The sequence below is a fragment of the Thermobia domestica genome, chromosome 13 (assembly GCF_964235325.1).
Source record: "Thermobia domestica chromosome 13, izTheDome1.hap1.1, whole genome shotgun sequence".
In the NCBI taxonomy this organism is placed as follows: domain Eukaryota; kingdom Metazoa; phylum Arthropoda; class Insecta; order Zygentoma; family Lepismatidae; genus Thermobia; species Thermobia domestica.
In genome coordinates this window covers 102617302-102637474 of record NC_137466.1, presented here as the reverse complement: position 1 = coordinate 102637474, position 20173 = coordinate 102617302, and the positions used below count along the sequence as shown (strand labels likewise).

At 35.3% G+C, this 20173-nt stretch overlaps 1 protein-coding gene across 2 annotated transcripts in view; it reads left to right on the top strand.

The window, feature by feature from the left end:
• Positions 1-20173, top strand: part of LOC145668402 (cytochrome c oxidase associated subunit FA4L3-like) — a 326595-nt gene that overhangs the window by 13990 nt on the left and 292432 nt on the right. The window contains exon 1 of one of the 2 annotated variants that reach the window (XM_081736202.1): positions 6802-6945. The exons of the other annotated variant lie outside the window; for it this stretch is intronic. The gene's annotated coding sequence lies outside the window, so the exon portion shown is untranslated. Of the gene's footprint in view, positions 1-6801; positions 6946-20173 lie in introns of those variants that run through there. 2 annotated transcript variants of the gene reach the window in all.

Genomic DNA, 20173 nt, shown 5'->3' with positions numbered 1-20173 from the left:
TTTTGGGCTTCTCTCAATAATCCGGTGGACATTGAAATAATCCAACTATTTGAGACAGTTAGTGTTTTATATCCAAGCCAACCTTAAAATCTTTACATGAATATTCACTATTCACTAATTACAATAATTTTACGGTTTTAATTTTGGTACACTACAGCCATTATAACTATTAAGTATCTCTTAAAAGAATTCTTACATTTCGTTGACAAAAACTATGCTTCGCGCCTTTTTTATAATGCTTGTTATCTATCAGAATAATAATAGGGCAGCCCTCCCTGCTGATCTAGTGTTTTTGGTGCATAGGAACCTAAATTCCTTTCCCCCGCAGAAGTGTAATAAAATTTGGATCCTTGCGGGGGTTTGAATTCCATATTAAATTTTTAGGTCCACGTCTCATATAGTCTTTGTGCTGAAAAGGGACTCTAAAATTCAACAAAAAGAGTAATTATACCATCAAAGTTTAGATATTAACTAGTAACTTTACCACCTGTCACCACCAAAGTCAATATTTTTGTAGCTCCTCCCTTCCTCCAGCTGTTTCTTCTGCGTCAACCCATATTGAATTTGTCCAATTATATTAGTACTCTTAAGCAAACAGACTCCATAATCGAATTTCGTACTTTTATATAGAGCATAATAATAGCATGGTTTCTCTTCTCTTAGAGAAGAATTTTTTAAAGATCGTTAAAATGTGCAAAACTCACAGTTCTGTTTGTAGAAAGCTCCCATACATCAAATTCCACAACTGTATATCCAGCAGTTCAAACAGTCTGCTCGTTCATCTGCGTTAACCACATTGAACTTTTATAGTCTCTTAAAAGAATTCTTTTACTTTGAGCCTTTACCAATGTTGAAATACTTAATCTAAAGGTTGGGGTAAATCAGTAGTCTAGACAACTGCAGTAGAATACTTAATGGTCCTGTTTTTGCTCAAGTTTAACGCCAGGTTTCATTCTCGGTCAAGTGGTGAGTTTGGTGTTTACTCGTCGATTCAAATCCATGGAAGAATTCTTGAAACAGGAGGTAGGAAACTTTGGGTCTAGCAATAAGACACGGAAACCAACGTTTCACCAAACTAACAGCTCATACCACCATATTATTTTTTTCTTCTTAAAAATAGTAATATTGTATAATATACGTAAAATATTGGAGTATAAAGTAACATTACAATGTTGTTTTAAGGAGATTATGAATTTCATACTTATCTGAGCTTACAGTTGACATAGACACTGAAATGTCATTGAATTAGAGAAAGACAGCGTTACGCATATATTGTGGGGCTGCTATCTCATTTCTGTGTATTTCCAGACGCTGCTGCAAAATATTATAGCTGCAAGTGTAACTCTCTCAAAGCAACTGGTGTAAATGGCAGAATGTGTAAAAAGCGCTATTTAGATACTCTCAATCAAAGACTAATAATAAGTATTCGACCCATGTGGAATTCGATTCAGAAATCATGCAAGAGTGAGGTTTTCTTATTCTACAGTATCAAGAGTATGGCGAGAGTACCAGAGCCGTAGCTAGAGATTTCGGCGCCCCTACATTCACCTTACCAAGCTTTTTTTTTTTTTTTTTTTTTTTTTTTTTTTTTTTTTACATATATAAGAGAAAACAGCTTTTGTTATTATGCTACGCCGAACTTTTATCTAGATGCTTGGGCAGACCATTGCAACAGCCAAAAGTGATAATTATGTATTCTTTTACACATAAGAGCTGTTTTCAAGAGGCTTATTTTGGACTTTTTGGTAAAATTGACAAACTTACCTTTTGTTGGTATCAAATTCACTTGGGGAACAGTTAAGGAAATTTAGAGTACAATTAGTTACAACGTTTCATACTATCGATAAGAAATAAAGTTTCAATACATTAAAAACTAAGTGATTTTAAAATGTTCGAAGTGAGTGACATCATTAATTTCCCATAATAATTGTACATTTCCATAATTTTGTTCTGTATGTGACAACACAAATAACATTTTAATTTCGATTCTTTTACGGCGAAAATATTTTTGAAACGTAACGAAAATTCAAAAGGAACCTTCTTTGCGAATTTCTCAAAGCCTTCATTCTCCAGTCGTGAATAATCCGATTGGGTAGAAAAGCGTAATTATCTAAGCAAACTCATCACCATCAAAACACGTATTTCAGGCTTTCACCGTTTCTAATTTTTGAAACGCACCTACGTACACTTTAAGTCATTACTTGGCATCTTGTAGACCCTATATCACATCGTCATTAACAAATCATATATAATAACTTTTTAATTTAATAAGTACAAACTTTTTGTGGGTCTTATTGAAAAGTTTGCGTTGTTAGCGGAGCGAACAAGAAAATTTTTAACAAATCTATTTCTTTGCAAACCAACAACAATATTGATTTAAAAGGGCGCCAATACGTTTACAGGGTGACTCGTCGTTTACTCATTTCCAATACTTTTCTTTCTTCTTGCTCGTTCGACATCATCTTGGTATCAGCGCCCTAGACAGCCGCCCCACTCGCCCCCTCCACCTAGCTACGGTTCTGGAGAGTTCACAGATAGCGGCAAAAGTAAGAGTAACGAGGCAAAATTGAAGACAAACTGTCTTTAATGATCGTAATCTTCGAAGATTCAACTGTATTGTACATAACCAAGTCAGCAAACTGTAGCCAGATGACCACCCAATTCAATTAGATGTCCATTCGGACAGTCAGTACGGTTCACAATAACGTGCAGTTCACAATAACGTAAAATTTCAGAAGCGGACAACCTACTAGAGTACCATTGTGCCATTTCTCATTCCACGTTTCCTCGACTCGTCTTATATGGAGCACATAAAACCGTAACTAGCCCATTGACGATTGAAAGCGGGTAGCATGGAGTGCTGAGTCTTGATTTCGACTGCATAACGTCGATGCTAGGCTAAGAAACTGGCTCCCGTCCCACGAAGCCATTGACTGAGAGTGCCAGATTGGAACTGGACAAGGTCGCGGTGACTTTCTGATGGTTTGGAGTGTTTTCTCTTGGCAATATTTGGGAATTTTGTACATGTACCATTCACCCTTATTGCATTGAAGTATGTAGATCTGCTGGAGAATCACTTACATCCCTTCATGCTTTTCTGCTGTGCGGATGGAAATACATTATACCGGCAGGGTGATTGCTCCTGTCGCAGATCCTGTTGGTTACCACCTGATTCTTTGAGGTGTGTTCCACTGATTGAATCCCTGCTGAAATGGCCACCGAGAAGCCCGGAATTAAATCCCATTTAAATCTCTAGGCCACTCTAGAAAGAGGTATATAAGCACGTTATTCATCACTGGCACCCTTAACTGATTTTGGGGGGAATTCTGGAACACGTTTGGCAGGTCATGAACTAGTGGAATCTATGCCTCGTCATGTGACAGCCATTTTCAAGGTTAAAAGAGCAGCAACTCGTTACTATTAGCATATCTACAATCTACCGGCACTTCAGGGTATATTTTCCTTTCTTTTTAATGCAATGTAATTTTTCCTTCAAATTTTTGTACTCCAGTGACGATTCTTCTGAATAAAATTAAGAAATAATACAAACAAAAATCTTATATTTAAGTGTAGTATTAACTTGATTCCATTTAACTTCCTTTTATTATATAAAACGTTATATTCATCTTTCGCTTTGTCAGATGAAAAATGGGAAACAACATTCCGATGTTGCCCATTGACCGTACACTAAGTCTGCAATGGCTAATATCCAGAAATATATTAAGAAAGGAAGAGGAATGTTACAGCATTGTACCTTTAATTAAGATACTGCAAAGATACACAGATAACCACAGTAAATTAACACTTTTAGTTTAAATGCAGAACTTTAAGCTAAATCCGTTGCTTCCAATAACCGTTAAAATGAGGTGATTATACGGGATCGAAAGATGAATAGATTCATTAATAAAACCATTAATAAGAATGCTCATAGGGCACTGCCAGAACGAACTTAAAAAGAATGGAGAGATGAAGCGGGAAGGATGACTAATTATTCGTAGATGTAAAAGTAAATCTTTTTACCCGCACCTTCTCTTTCTCGCAAAAATTAACAAAGTATCATCTCTCTATGACTTACAGTTCTCGAGATATGGCTGCTTACGATCGTAAATATCTATAAATTCGAACTTTTTGGCCAATATCTGGAAAACGGTGGCCAGTTGGCCAGTAGCCACCTGTTACTATTTGGTATCAAAATGTTCACCATCCTCTCAGGTATTGATCAACATCAATATGATCTCTGTGTGACTTACAGTTCCCGAGATTTGGCGCCTGAAATCTCCCGAAATCGGAACTATCTTTTGGCCAATATCATGAAAACGGTAGGTCATAGACAGATGGTATTGCTGTTATTCAATCCCTAATAGAATGTTAAACTTTTTCGTACCGATATTAGTTGATGGCCACTATCCAACTATATGAGATTCAGTTGGATAGTGGACACCGGTTACTATTTGGTACCAAAATATTTACCATCCTCTTAGATATTGATCAACACCAATATCATATCTCTACGACTTATGGTCCCCGAGCTATGGTTGGTTAAATATCTAGAAATTGGCCATTTTTGGCCAATATCACGGGAACAGCAATTCATGGAGAGTTTATATTGGTGTTAATCAATACCTAAGAGGATGGTAAACATTTTGCTACCGATATTAGTTGGACAGTGGCCACCGGTTGCTATTTGGAACCAAAATATTTACCATTCTTTTAGATATTGATCAACACCAATATGATCTCTCTATGACTTACGGTTCCCGAGATATGATTCCTTAAATCTCTGGAAGTCGACCATTTTTTGGCCAATGTCTCGGGAACGGTAAGAGTGACGCAAAAATTTTATTCACTTTCTCTGATAGTTTTTGATGCTCTATCGAATGCACGGTTCAAAATTGAAAACAAAATCGCAAATAACAGACAGACGGACAGGCAGACACAGAATTCAGTAATGAACTTTTTAAGTTCGTTGAAAATACGCTGAAATATATCAATTGACACGTTTTAATTATGATTAATTTCATGTATTTTCTTTTGTTTCATGAAGCATTTTCAGTGCAGAATTTTTCGATTTATACGCATACAATGTAACTTTTTTTGTCTTCTTAATCTCTCTCGATCTTGTGTTCATTCGACCTTTTGCTTAAAATATGAGGATTAGATGGGTTGACGTTGACCACTTGTTAGAAGTTGAAGAATCTGCTAGATTGCCTCTACTGGAGGAAGAAAACAAAACTGTGTTACGTGTACAGGGAGGGTTCCTTTATGTATATATTGCAGGAATTAAGACTAACATATTGAAGTTCTAAGTGGATATAAAGTAGCGAAACAACAATGCAGAAATAGTTTGCTACTAATTGGAGAGCATCGTTCCCTAAATGCTAGATTGGGAAATATCCACCACAGTTACCTGACCTCAAACTCAAAAACCCTGACATGAAGGAGGATTTTTGAAATTTGAAATGTATACTGTGAATATTCATCATCTTTAATGTAGGTAACTACTACACTGTTGCTTTAGATCACTCATTTCGAACTGGGTGCTCTCTGACGTAACAACTTACTCTCTTCTCAGCAAAAAGAGAGGAGTAAAAGATTATCTGGTATTGAGAGAAAATGGCAACACGCATTAATACTCATAGATCCATGAATTACGACAAATACATTATTAACATTTGTTTCTTCCATTCCCATACCTCACCCATGCCGGGCGAGTGCAACGATCATGGTTTTTCTCTCCAATTGTGACTTACACATATCATTATCTCCAGGAGGAGATACTTGGTATCTCAGCTTATACGTAGTACCTCAACACGTAATTCCATATTTCTTGGACGATCCTACCGAAAGGTGAGGAAGACCTAACTTCTGGCCGGGAGGGTGGTCGATCGGAAACTGAGGAAAGGTACCGATCTAGATATCTGGATAAATGTTTCCGATTCCAGTGAAAGGGAGGTCTCTAACTGGGTCTGGAGCAATTTCTGACAGTGACACACATATAATACTAACAGTGACACATATAATTATAACGGTGACATATATATTCCTAACAGTGACACGTATAGTACTAACAATGACATATATACTCCTAACAGTGGCACATATAATTATAACAGTGACACTCGTAATCCTAACTGACACATATAGTATTAACAGTGACATATACTCCTGACAGTGACACATATAGTTATAGCAGAGACACCTAGTTCTAACAGTGGTACATATAAACCTTACAGTGACACATATAATACTAACAGTGACACATATAGCACTAACAGTGACACACATACTCCTACAGTAACACATATGGTACTAATAGTAACACTTATAGTACTAACAGTAAGAAACAGCAGTAATTACACAATTAAACTTTATCATTATTCTTTGATTGCAGTAGTATTTTTAAAAAATAGCATAAAATATGTTTAGACAGAGTGGGGACTGATGATAAGTTTTGAAGCCGAAGAGGAAATACTGTACATAGATACACAAATCAATTGAGGAAAAATGAGTAAAACAAAGAGTGTTGTGTAATATGGTAACGTGATGCAATTGGTGAGCCTACATATAGATAGAAGGAAAGAGTACATATATATATATGTTATGCACACACTTACACAGACAGACACAGATACCCGCGGTGAGATATACAGAGGAGGAAGTGAGGAACGTCACTCAACGTGAGGAAGGAAGAAGTAGGAAGATTGCCTGCGGAAGACCGCACCTTCGTTAGAACACAACGGAGTGTTTGAATAAATCACGTGGCCCTGTTTATATAGTCGCGACACAATCACTCTCTGGGTTGACAAAAAAAAAAAAAAAAGAACTCGTTTCAGGTGAAAAGATTGATCGTCTTCCTTTTTCTTTAGTTTCTGTTCGTTGATGCAAGTGTCGAAAGACGGGTTTATTGAAACAACAGCAAAAGAGAAAGAAAACTGGATGTACGCAGTAAGTATAAGTAGACCTTGTGCTTTATTACAGGATTTATTGGTAGCTGCTAGACATGATCAATAAATAGTAACAATATTTGATCGAAATTGTAGGAAATCTGTTTTCTCGTTTCTTTTAACATCTTAAACTTGAAAGGTCATCATTTATATTAATAAAAATCATCTGAAGAATTCGCCTTTAGTTTAACACAAAATGACCAACTTAAGAGCCTGACTTACTGAAAATAATACAAAATGTACCACTTTTCTTTTGCTTGTATACTCATAGGTGGAAAAAGATAATGAAATGCAACTTACCACAATCATAGATAATGTTATTCTACAACAGAAAATATAAACCTACAGGATTTTGAGCGTTTCCATCCATAGAAATTATAGTGTTACCAGAATAACAACGCCCCTAAAAGCTAAGTTAAGGCAGCAACTAGAGGAACGATCTCAACTGCATTTGGTTACGTATCATGTTGTTTTGGTTTTCTGTGAACTACTTTTTAATAAATATTATTATTTACTTTTAATAACTGTATGTTAAAACTATTTATTACTGTATAACTGTATGTTATTACAAACTAAATACAACTATTATTTAAAAAGTAGTTCACAGGAAACCAAAACAAATAAGTAACCAAATGCAGTTGAATTCGTTCTTCTACTCGCTGCTTTAACTTAGATTTTAGGGGCGTTGTTATTCGGGCAACACTGTAATTTCTATGGATGGCAACACTGAACATTCTTCAGTTTCATATTTTCTATTGTAGAATAACATCATCTATGATTGTGATAAGTTGCATTTCATTATCTCCTTTGACTTATGAAAAACAAGCAAAAGAAAAATGGTAAATTTTGTATTATTTTTAGTAAGGCATTCTCTTTAGCATATAGTCAGTTTACAGACTAATAGTGACGCATAATTGTTCATAAATGAATTCAAGAGGTGTTCTCCATGTCTCGAAATTCCTCTTCTATCTCCCGGGAAAAACCTTTACAAATTACCACTGGCAGATAGACTTGTAGCAATCCAAACATATCAGACCACAACGACGCCTGAGCACAGAAAATGCCAAATTGCTAACGCTTTCCAGATTTTAACGTAGCAATTGAACAAGATATTATGAAAAAATAAACACTTACATATTAAGGTATATATTCAAACACTTTGCATCAAAATGAATTTGGAAACTTAACTCATCCCCCCTCCCCCTCCCTAGATGAAAATAAAATTCTGTGTGCGCTATGGCTGGACAATGACTTAAAATAACTGAAAAGTTTGTATTCGCTCATACATTTACAAGTATGTTGACACTCTTACTGACATGATTCTAACTTATATCTATGTTCCATAAGTTCATATATTATTAACTGGCTTTTAATATTACATATGTCACTTTTCTGGGAAAAATTTCTAAGAGCCTGTTTACTTTTGAAGCTTAAGTTCTTTACTGATTTTTTTTTCTTCAAAAATGACTCATACAACTCATACATCGATATTTCATTAATAAATCGTTCGGTAATAACAGCAGTGTGGCATGATTTGATTTAAGTAATTACTGGGAGCGAAAAAGTTTAGTGGGTGGCACATATCTTTTATTTGCTATACAAAACTGCCAACAAGAGGTGGAACCGTGCGTCGCCAAAATGTTGTAGGTTCCAGGCGAAAATGAGTTGAAATATGTAAATAGAATAGTTAACAGCAAACATTGTGAGTAAGTATTCACACAGGACCACTATAGTAACTTTAGGGGAACTAGAACCATAGTAAATCTAGAATCAAGTACTTTTTTTTCAACAAAAAAGGAAAAGTCCCGCGTTCGATTTCCGGTGGGGGCATTCGGTCGAAAAAGTGTGAAAAGTTTCTTCAGGCCAGCCATTCTAAATAAGGTTGACCTGGGTTTTCCTCATTCACACCAGGTGGTACCTGACATATAGGTCCCAGGCCGCTTCCTTCCTTCCCCCATCCTTCCCTCCTTCCTTTCACCGGATAGGGTGCTGGCCGAGGGACGTCATCCCTCAAACGTGACGTGCTAGCATGGCCATAGATGCCGAAGACCAAGAAATCTTAATGATAAATCCTAAAGAAGAAAATAAGTCAGGAGATAATTCTGAGAGGCGTGTAGTAGACCATCGTGAGGTTGAGCATAACTTCAGTTACACAATATTGTAAGTTGCTTCTGACATGGTTGATAGAGTTCCAACCAGAGCTCGAAACATTCTTAGGAAACAAAAGCTATTAAATGCTTACGTAGTTGTTTTCTTTTTTATAATAACAATTGTTTTATGCCATTACACTTCTCAGACTTTAACATTTATATCACCAATAAACCATAATTCCAGTTACGAGTTAATTAGGACACCGATTTTTCAATTTCCAGGAAAGAACTATAGGCTACTCACTTTGTATATACAAATTTTCGCACAATAAGTCGATCGTACTAGACGGTTAGCAACATGTGGCTAACAACACCTTTTCCTGTTTGTTATACCAGTACAATGCATCAGGGTTACACAGTGCAGGAACAGTGCAAAGTCCGTATGAGGATAAAATTGTCGTTCGGCTTAATTAAACAGGTAGCCAAGCAAAGAGAGCTCTAGAAATTTGAGTTTCCTTTATTTTAAAAAAGAAAGTTGTTTGTTTGTAAATTTACAATGGTTCTAATTCCCCTACTCCTTCTCCATGTGTACGGCTTGGTTAAAATATACTAGTTCTGTGTGAATAATACTACATTTACTCATAAATTTTGCATATAATTTTCATTTACATATAATTTTCCCCGGAACTTACAAAATTTTGGCAACACACTTTGCGTCATGGTTACACCTTTTGTTTTTGTCTTTTCAATACATTAAACATTACAGGTAGTATGAGTTTAATTGTTAGGAGTATATCGTAACTGTGAAAGTTATATATGACACCATTAGGCAAATACAAACATACCTTTCCACTCCCGAATATACCTTTCTAACCCCAAATTTATCATTCTTCTCCTTAAACATAACTTTCTATCCCCAAATTAATCATTCCTATCCTTAAACATAAATTTCTACCCCCAAATTTACCATTCTTTCCCTTAAATATGCCTTTCTCCGCCAAATTTACCATTCTTTTCCTTAAACATATTTTTCTACCCCCAAAATTACAATTCTTCTCCTTTAAATATCTTTCTACCGCCAAATTTACCATTTCCCCCTTAAAATACCTTTCTACTCCCAAACTTATCATTCTCCTCCTTAAACATACCTTCCTACTCCCAAATTTACCAATTTCCCCTTAAGTAAACCTTTCTACTCCCAAATTTATCATTCTTCTTCTTAAACATACCTTCCTACTTCCAAATTTACCATTTCCCCTTAAATATACCTTCCTACCGCCAAATTTACAATTTTTTCCTTTCTTCCCTCCAAATTTGTCATTCTTTCCCTTAAACATGTCTGTCTTTCGCCAAATTTACCATTCTTCTAGTTCAAAATACCTTTTTACTCACAAATTTATCATTCTTCCCCTTAAAATACCTTTTTTACAGCCAAATTTACCGTTCTTCCCCTTAAGTATCCCGAATTTAGCCCTACAGTTCTACCCCTTAAAATATCTTTCTCCTCCAGATTTTACAATTCCTGTCCTTAAACATGCGTTTCTACTCGCAAATTTATCATTCTTCCTCTTAAACATACTTTTCTACCACCAAATTTGCGTACTTTTCTCCAGTATCACTGTACCATTCTCAATTTTTAAAAAAATGTTCAACTAAAGAATCACGTGGGTACAAAACCCACCTGTGTCACCCCTGATAGATACAATCTGGAAGTTTACAGTGTATTTTTTTTTTTACTTATACAGCACATAAATATATAAACTATCTGTTACAGGAGAATACAAAGGTCAATTGTTAATGGCAACGAACAGCATAATTTCTAATGTCATAAAAGGTAGTTTTTTCTTGATTTTCTCGAAAACTGTGTGTGAAAATGTACCCTCAAATAAGTCTTTCTGCCCAGTCCGATGTGATCTATCAACTGATATATGTCAATCTTCGGACAATATTTTAATTAAAGAAAATTAAAAGTTTAAAAATTAATAACAGTAATTTTGGGCTATATCTCTTTAAGCATACTACGTATTGTCTGTCATCTTGTAAATGCCAAAATTAAGAGCATGATGAGGGTATACTTTAGTATTGGTTTCACCTCAATAGGTAGAGATATTACCGGCAAATGCTAATATAAAGGTTTAGAAAAAAGAAACCTGGAAATCTATGCGTGAGAATTTACATTTAGAGCTACATTATTTTGTTCAACCCAGTGGGGTATATCGATTGATATATCTATAAGAGAATGGCAAAACATAAGATGTATATACCTAGGTATATGATCAAGTGGTCTTGCTTTCGCATGCTGGCAAGATGCACTGCGGCCGTTCGGTCTAAGTTATGGGCAGGCACTGTTAGATACATCCGGCCCGTAGTTCCGCGAATGAGGACAGTTTGTTCTAGTGCATAGTGTGTCCCTTAACCTTGATTCGCCTATTGCGATGTAGCCCCTATTCTCCAAAAGAGTGGGATACTCTGAATGCGCGGCCAGACTGAAATCCTGACAAGTAAACCTTACGTTTGGGTGAATCGAGTTGCTGACTGAGACACATATGAGAAAGTAGTACTAAATGTGGTCAGTATTTCAGTGAAGTTGTAGGTGCGAAGCTCCAGGGGTTTAGGAGATACAGCTACCAGAACATCACATGGAAATACAGAATAGTCTTCATACAGTTGGAGGTAAAAGCTCTGTAAGACCTCTTGTAACGACAAAAGGTGAATAACAAATATATGGGTACATATTAGGACTAGGGGGAAGTCATATAGTAAAGGCATACCTGACGGCGGCCATCTTGAAATCCGCTATTTTGAATTAAGGTTAAGTTTTTAAAATAGGAATAGGATCATGTGATACATGATTTAAGGCGCAAATTCAATCAGAAAAACAATGGTGACGTTAATTTTGATTTACGCGCAATTGGTAAAAAGTTACAGGGAAATTAAATATTGTTGCAGCATATGTATTAGTCCTTTACCCCACCTTGTAAATTTTGTGTTAATTAAATAAAAAGCAGGTGGATAAATATTAGGTCTATGGTAAGAGTTGCCTTGATGGCGGCCATGTTCAAATCCGCCATTTTGAATCAGACAAAAGTTTTAAACAAAACGCATAACAGTGACACATTGGATTTATGGTAAAAATTGCTATTAATAAGGTGTCAATTACTAAACGCATAACAGTGACACATTGGATTTATGGTAAAAATTGCTATTAATAAGGTGTCAATGTTATGCGTTTTGTTTAAAACTTTTGTCTGATTCAAAATGGCGAATTTGAACATGGCCGCCATCAAGGCAACTCTTACCATAGACCTAATATTTATCCACCTGCTTTTTATTTAATTAACACAAAATTTACAAGGTGGGGTAAAGGACTAATACATATGCTGCAACAATATTTAATTTCCCTGTAACTTTTTACCAATTGCGCGTAAATCAAAATTAACGTCACCATTGTTTTTCTGATTGAATTTGCGCCTTAAATCATGTATCACATGATCCTATTCCTATTTTAAAAACTTAACCTTAATTCAAAATGGCGGATTTCAAGATGGCCGCCGTCAGGTATGCCCTTACTATATGACTTCCCCCTAGTCCTAATATGTACCCATATATTTGTTATTCACCTTTTGTCGTTACAAGAGGTCTTACGAGCTTTTACCTCCAACTGTATGAAGACTATTCTGTATTTCCATGTGATGTTCTGGTAGCTGTATCTCCTAAACCCCTGGAGCTTCGCACCTACAACTTCACTGAAATACTGACCACATTTAGTACTACTTTTTCATATATGTCTCAGTCAGCAACTCGATTCACCCAAACGTAAGGTTTACTTGTGAGTGTCTCCAGTAAACCTGCTGATCAAGGCTGTCTTGCTAGCGAGTCAGGCCCTCCCATGCTCTGCAGGCATGGTGCTCAAGCGTTAAGCCAAGCTCACTTCCCACTCATGCTCACCATTACCCAGATTCCTGGAGTAAGCTCACATAAGCTACTCGTACCGAATCCCACGGTATGACCAAGCCAAGCAGAGTCCACCCCAATTCGGAACTCCCCGGACATGCCCAAGGGGGCTTGTTCAATCCCGGCTCTGCCTACATCTATATACTGCTGAATAAGGATTTGTTTAAAATTACGCAATTTTCAACGTTTCCTGCATATATATCTGTCCAATTGCTGAAACGAAAACTCGGAAGATGGCCAAAAACTGACGCATCATGTTTTATTGCCATCCTCCTATAGATGTCAAGTATTTGGACTTCTTCACTGCTATACGCTAATAACATTGTCAGGACAGTCTTGTGTATTACGAAGTGACAGTTCGGCCTCGATTTGAAAAAAAAAAGAAAGAAAGAAAAAGAAAGAAGAAAGAAAGACAAGAAAAAAGAAAGAAGAAAGAAAGACAAGAAAAAAGAAATTGTAAATAACGGTCGTGAAACATGATTGGGCTAATAGCACGCAAGAAATATAAAGTAACATGTGTTAGGAATTTTTAAAAAAATAGATTCGAGAGAGAGACAATACATCCTTACAATATTTCACTAGAAACAAAAGTACTGATCCCAAATAGCAAAAGCACGAAACCATCAGTATTATACGTCGACCATCGATTGACATTACACGGAGGGAGATTTTTCTGCGGTTCATTTCCATATTGACCAATGACGCTAGTTGGATAATAGCATCAGCATTTTTTTGGTGCTACAAAATGCCATCCTCGTTTTTGTAGTTCCCGATGTACAATAATAATAATAATAGCAACAACAACGAGTAATGAGAGCTCTCTATACAATGGCCATCATTCATTATTGGAAAAATGATTACTTATAGCGAGGGCTTTTGGGGAGATTACAGCACAGCACACACGCTAACTGCCTTTGTTGTGGCGGTGACAGGGATAACGAACTTATAGGGCTGTCGTGAGATACTAACTCTTGTGTGTGGCTGCTCTTGTAACGGCCAAACAGTAGCAATTTCTGTTACTAACTAGTAATTTTTCATTTCTTTTTTTGTTTTTTATTGAAACTTCGAAACAGATTTGTTATTTGCGTAAATGGATGAAACCACAAAGGGCTTTCTCTTTCATACCGATGTCCTTCTAATCAGAAGTTTTAAAAAATCAATTGTGTTTATTCGAATGTATAAAAACAAACTATGACGGAAGAAAAATTGAATGAAAATTTCAATATTCGAGATCTATTTCTGTTGAGTCTATTTTGAATATTCATACAATATTACATTATCCCTATCAATTTATAATACGTTTTTTTAAAAGAAATTAAAGAACTGTAATTGCTGAATCCTAGAAAAATTAAAATCCTGTAATATATGGCTCGTTCAGTGCACTAGGAAATCAAATCCCCTTTTGGTTATTTTGAACGTATTTCATAATAGCTCTTACAACGTGCAAAATAGTGTCCCCTTTTCAATTTACATAAACTACCGTTTAAATTTTATGTCCATTTTCCTCATAACTTTGGTAATAGACCTTCAGTCACTTGTGTTCTGGACTTCTATATAATCTCATCTGCAGATCAAACACGCCGATAATATCTACATTTAAAACTGGTTTTGTCCAGGCGAAGTAGCCAACCCAAAAATGTAGGGGGGGGAGTTTACATTACATCATTTACTTTTCTATGTATTTAAAACAAGTATTAAAATTTTTAATTTTATGTAACTCCAGTAACAGCACAGACAAAAACGTTAAAGACGTACTTCTTCTTACGTTCTTCGTTGAAATTCGAACTTTATGGACTGCACAAGCAACAGCCAATCAGGTTCGAGCAATGTCGAAAAAGGATGGCGCTGTGATAGGCTATGTTTCTTGACATGACAAATCATAGGAGAAAGAAACCTGATTACTTATCATGCTTAGCAGTTTTAGAGAGGAAAACTGGCGCAAGGGAGAAAGTGTGAGGAAGAAATTAGAAAAAAACAATGAATATATTATCATATTTTAATAAAACAAAGCTGACCAAAACACTAAATATATTAATAATACTTGTGTAACAGTTTTGACACTATAACATTGCCTTCATCTGGCACGCTATGGAAGATCAATCCAGCAATAACAGTATGAACTTCCTCTTTGCATCGATAAGCTCCCACTAGTCCCGCCTGTAACTTCAAGTTTTCGTCAGAGTTTATTTCTTGTTTAAGTATCCTGCTCTCACCATCATCAGAAGCACTCTAGTACAATTCTTGGGATATTTGTATCGGAAGTTGAAAACCATCTCTCCAATTCTTCATTTTCTCGTAAGAATTATCTTTACAAGTACTATCTTCTTATTCATCTTCCTCTTTTTCCAGCCACAACATCGTCTATTATGTCTCTTAGAATGACTTCTTTTAAGAAGTGTCTAACCAGCTCCTTTCTCCAACATTGTTGTCTCCTACTTTCGAGTTTCTCCATCGTTGACGTACGCAGGTTTTAGCTAGGGAAACCAAGATTCGACTTTCGGTAGGAGCTCAACAGTTAAGCTGTAAAGTCAACGTTTCCTATAGTTTTGGCACTGAAAAAATCTAAACTTCAAGTTAAGCAACCAATTTTTTACTTTACCTATCACTTTATAGCTTTTCAGATGCATCCATAAATTCTTTTTCGATTCCCACATTTATAACATTTCTACTAGTTTCTTTTTATACCTCTTTGGTAATGTGCATGATTTACTTAAATCAAGAAAATATTGGACTAAAGTATTTACAAGAATACATTCCAAAGCATCATTTGACACCATTCTAATGTGCTGGATGTGCTAATGTATTTGAGTTAGAGATCCTTTCGATATATTGATATTATCAATAGATCCAGGGGCGTTGCGAACATGAAAGCTGCTCAAATACCGTTTCCCCTGAGCAACAGATTAGAAAAAGGATTAATATTAATGACATAATGATGAGTTAAAGATAATAAAGAATATTAAGAATATTACATTAAATATTCAGAGTAACGCATTGAACATAATAGACTTCTCAATTAGAAAAACACGCTACGCGATCCTCAAATAGATCTCAAACTTTTTAAAAATCAATACTTCCATATAATTTTACCGTGTGGCAATGAACTGTAATGAATGCGGCAAAGGGACAAAATCATAATTTCAGAAAATGAAGTCTTCCGGTTCAAATACTTATTCATATTTACTATATAATCGTGTTCAAAGAATTTTCAATCCCTCTTAAAAGAATTCCTTTCAAAAGATTTTCCACTCAAGTTCGTAAAGTAGAACACATAAACTTAGGAGAAAATATTTTTAAAAAATGGCCAACTCCAGGGCATTATTTGTAAAAGGTAAATGGGCAAACGGTCCTTTCTAGAATTTGAGAGATATACCTATGTTTTTAGATCAGTAGTAAAGTAATATATTATTTTTTAAAAAAAACTGACAGTTTACTTTTATCGTTGGAGAATCTTGTCCCTTCCCTCCCAAGCAAAATCTAAGTGACGTTGCTCAACAACCTATGCTATTATTTGGTTAATTTTTTTCGATATCTTTCCACCAATTATTTCATAATTATTTACTTTCACTAATTAATATGAATTAAATATTTACTTCACTTTCATTATTTAGATTCCGTTTCCTTTTAAATAAAGAGTGTAACCGAGGGACGTATAACTGGATTTTTTTCGACACATGACAGCAGAACAACTCATTTCTATTAACAGTACAGCAGGTTCAGACTCTTCATTTTGGAAAATAGATTTTTAATGTTTGTAATAAAATGCATAATCAATCGTAAGAAACAACTGTAATTATGAAAATATAAAATTCATATATTAAGACGGTAAAAGAAAACGAAACATAACACTTATTTTGTAACAAATAAGATTGCCTACGAGACAAGAGTTTAAATAACAAGTAAGATTGCCCATGGGACAAGGGTTGAGATAACAAGTAAGATTGCCCACGGAACAAGGGTTGAGATAACAAGTAAGATTGCCTACAAGACAAGAGTTGAGGTTACAAGTAAGATTGTCTACGAGACAAGAGTTGAGATAACAAGTGGGATTGTCTACGAGACAATAGTTGAGATAACAAGTAATAATGTCCACGGGACAAGGGTTGAGATAACAAGTAACATTATCTACGAGACAAGAGTTTAAATAACAAGTAAGATTGCCCATGGGACAAGGGTTGAGATAACAAGTAAGATTGCCCACGGAACAAGGGTTGAGATAACAAGTAAGATTGCCTACAAGACAAGAGTTGAGGTTACAAGTAAGATTGTCTACGAGACAAGAATTGAGATAACAAGTGGGATTGTCTACGAGACAATAGTTGAGATAGCAAGTAAGAATGTCCACGGGACAAGGGTTGAGATAACAAGTAACATTATCTACGAGACAAGAGTTTAAATAACAAGTAAGATTGCCTACGGGGTAAGAGTTGAGATAGCAAATGGCATTGTCTACGAGACAATAGTTGAGGTAATAAGTAAGATTACCTGCGAGAGAAGAGTGGAGGTTACATGTAAGATTACCTACGAAAATTAGAAATGAAACAGAAAGACTCGAATGAAATTACAAACAAAAAATCACAAAATGTATAGCTCATATCAAAACACGCGCACATAAACATATTAAAAATAAAAAGAAAAGAAAAGAGAGGTCAATATACGAAGAAAGAATGTAAAGCATTTCTCCGACAACTATTTCAACCATTGCATGAACAGAGGATGGCTTTCAGTCACACGCAAATAACAAGAGAACTTCAGAAACCAAAACACGACAATTCTTTTCTTTTTCTGATTATTACTGTTTATTCGTTTTATTTTTGTCTATGAAGAAAAGAAAAGAAAGTAAAAGAAAAAGAAATAGTTGCCATGACTTCCTTTTATACCGGAACAGTATCGAAGGTCAATAATTCTTTCATTATGTCATCTACAGGCAATGGAAACATTTTTTTCTTTTGTACGATTCAATTCTTTTAAATCCTTTGTGTAAAGGATTCTTTCTTATGGATCGATTGCTTCCATACCACTGCACCGCTATGGAATGACTTGTACTGTTAGTTCTCTCCTTGTTAAGGATAAAAATTATGAAAAAGTTTTCATAGTTTTTCTTTAATATGTGTATACAACGTTTTGTTAGAAATGTTAGGAGGAGAAAATTTTCTACCCTCCAAGGTTGACTCTCATTTTTATTCTATAACTGAAGTAGAACTAAGAAAGGTGATGACTGTGGCCTCCCTCCAGAGCTTTAGAATCCTCCCAAAAATCGAAGAGATGGGATAAAGCATTATGACTGTAATATGAATACATTTAAATTTAACACAATTATTTCTATCTGAAGTATATTTAATATCTTAATAGAGAACACAGTTACTATCGATTCGACTTATAGATTGTGGCCAAAACATTTGAGAACTTTCTGAAGACCAACCATACACTTCGATACAACGCTAAAGTATCAATTATAATTAAGGATGTTTGCTGGTAAGGAATCAATTAAGTTTGAGACTGTGGAAATTATTAATACTTGCTTTCATATTTCAATCAAAATAAACAAACAAAAATGAACAAGGAGCTGGAATATTTCCTTATCTTGGCTCTTAACCAATTACATTTCTTTCTCAGTGTGCCTTCGGAAGAAGTCGTGTGCTTTTTAAATAAAAGACTAAGGCCAAATTGCGGTGCAAGCAAAGAACACAATCAAATTACCTACCCATACAAAAAACAAAGGGTAATAAAGTGAAACTTTGTTACATATCTAATTATCTCCACAAGATATTATTCATTCAATATGTAAAACTTCAGTAAAGTTTTCGTCATGTAGGATTGAGTCGATTCATTAGGTTTAGAGTTCGAGCGCAGCAGCTAAATACTACAAATACAAAAGTTCTTATGAAATATTAACTTCTGTGGATTATCTTATAGCCTATGTACTGACCACAATAATTAGTTAACTTTCCCTGTTGAAACAGCCGCAGAACGTTTAATTTACCACAACCTCAATTAGTCTCATTTCTCAACTTTGTTAAACAATATTAAGTCGATTCGTTAGGATCACACTTCGACTGAATCAGCTAAATATTTCGAATCTTTTTTGTTAAAGATTAACTTCGTTTGGAATGTCTTATATCTGGGACTGAGAGGTGACCTATGCCGAGTCACTTTTTGGCCGACTTTGAGTTGTCATATTTTTTTCTTTACTTACATTAGTACGAGAGACACTGGGAAAGTTTTGAGATGTGGACAACTGGAATGCAGGAAGTGAATTTTTTTCTGTCAATAAACAATCGACGAAATTCAACAAAATATTGTCTTGAAAACACTTTTTTCGCTTCTCCTGTGAAGTTAATATTTTATGACTTATACTACTTTACTTCTCAGTCTCAGATATGTGCTGCCTGAAATAATTTGTAAACTTTTTCTATTGAAACATTTCATAGAACATTTAAACCGCGTCAATCTCATTCCATTTCAATTCTCAAAGTTTCGTTCATCAGTGTTGAGTTAATTCATTAGATTCACACTTTGAGTTAATCTGGTATACAGTATATTCGATTTTTTCATTCCAGTGAAAAAAGAATCGATTACTTAGACTGACTCATCTGTAATGTCATCTAGCCGAAAATGATTTCATCGCTTAAAGGTTGTTTTGTCTTCACACTACGTTCCATTCCTTTTCTTTCCCATTTCTGTAATTTCATTTCTGATTGCCCTTGCTTTCATTTCCACCTCTCGCTTCCTCTTTTACAGGTTGCAGCTACTTCTTCATCATCCCTCCGGAGATTCCCTTCGACTAACATTGTGCACACGTCTCTGACAAACATCTATAATCTCCGCGCTTTGTAGCTGTGCAACGTCTTCCTCAGTTTTTCTCCCCTCTTTTCCCCCTTATGAGATTTCTTTTGTCTGCAACCCTCAGTAAGTTTCCTTCAGGTTACTTTTAACTTTTTTCCCCTTTTCTTTCCCTTCTGAGTTATCGTATCTTTTGCAAACATCATTCCCTCTATTTTTGCTTAGATGTTACCTCCAAGATAAGACATAATAGAAACGCTTGGCTTTTAACATTGATGTTCAAAATGTTAGGATCTTCTTTTATGTATATGAGCAGTTTCTTTTCATACTTATTTTTATTACATATTTCCTTTATCATTGTTAAGTTACTTCCGGGATCCCTTCTTAGGTAACATTGTAATA